This window comes from Suncus etruscus, chromosome 19 (genome assembly GCF_024139225.1).
Source record: "Suncus etruscus isolate mSunEtr1 chromosome 19, mSunEtr1.pri.cur, whole genome shotgun sequence".
NCBI classification, from domain to species: Eukaryota; Metazoa; Chordata; class Mammalia; order Eulipotyphla; family Soricidae; genus Suncus; species Suncus etruscus.
The window spans coordinates 15622077-15623321 of record NC_064866.1 but is presented as its reverse complement, the minus strand read 5'-3'; the positions used below and the strand labels follow the sequence as shown (position 1 = coordinate 15623321).

The following is a 1245-nucleotide window of genomic DNA, read 5'->3' as shown; positions in this document are numbered from 1 at the left end:
GAAAATCTCTTCAACAAGTGGTGCTGGCAGAACTGGTTAGCCACTTGCAAAAAAGCGAACATAGACCCCCAGTTAACATCATGTACGAAGCTAAAATCCAAATGGATTAAAGACCTTGATATTAGACCTGATACCATAAGGTATATAGAACAATACATCAGTAAAACACTCCATGCCATTGAGACTAAAGGCATCTTCAAGGAAGAAATTGCACTTTCCAAACAAGTGGAAGCAGAGATCAACAGATGGGAATAAATTAAACTGAGAAGCTTCTGCACCTCAAAAGAAATAGTGCCCAGGATACAAAAGTTACCCACCAAGTGGGAGAAACTATTCGCTCAACACCCTTCAGATAAGGGGCTAATATCCAAAATATACAGGGCACTGACAGAACTTTACAAAAACAAACAAACAAACAAACAAACAAACAAAAACATCTAATCCCATAAAAAAATGGGGAGAAGAAATGAACAGACACTTTGATAAAAAAGAAATACAAATGGCCAAAAGGCACATGAAAAAATGCTCCTCGTCACTAATCATCAGGGAGATGCAAATCAAATCAACGATGAGATACCACCACACACCGCAGAGATTGGCACACATCACAAAGAATGAGAACTATCAGTGCTGGCGGGGATGTGGAGAGAATGGAACTCTTTTTTTTTTTTTCCCCCAGGGGAGAGCGCGCACGCAGTCCCCCACTACCACAAATTACGCAGTCGAGTTTCCCACATGTGGGGAAATCGCAGGGGTCAGCACGGCCGGAGTGCAATGGGCGAGCCTCACCCTGGGGAAACCACCTTGGTGATCGTGGAATCGCCCCTGCCAGGTAAGTCTTATCCACTGCTCGTGGGAATGCTGTCTAGTACGACCTCTATGGAAAGTGATATGGAAATTCCTCCAAAATCTGGAAATTGAGCTCCCATTCGACCCAGCTATTCCACTCCTAGGGATATGCCCTAAGAACACAAGAATACAATACAAAAACCCCTTCCTCACACCTATATTTATTGCAACACTATTCATAATAGCCAGGCTCTGGAAACAACCAAGATGCCCTTTACCAGACGAATGACTAAAGAAACTATGGTACATATACACAATGCAATATTATGCAGCCATCAGGAGAGATGAAGTCATGAAATTTTCCTATACATGGATGTACATGGAATCTATCATGCTGAGTGAAATAAGTCAGAGGGAGAGAGAGAGATGCAGAATAGTCTCACTCATCTATGGGTT

The 1245-nt window shown here is 42.5% G+C and overlaps 1 non-coding gene across 1 annotated transcript; it reads right to left on the bottom strand.

Moving 5' to 3' along the window:
• Window positions 1–676: 676 nt before the first annotated feature.
• On the bottom strand, window positions 677–840 carry LOC125997740 (U1 spliceosomal RNA). Its single transcript, XR_007491763.1, has one exon. It is a non-coding gene; the product is annotated as a U1 spliceosomal RNA (small nuclear RNA).
• Between the last annotated feature and the right edge of the window lie 405 nt (window positions 841–1245).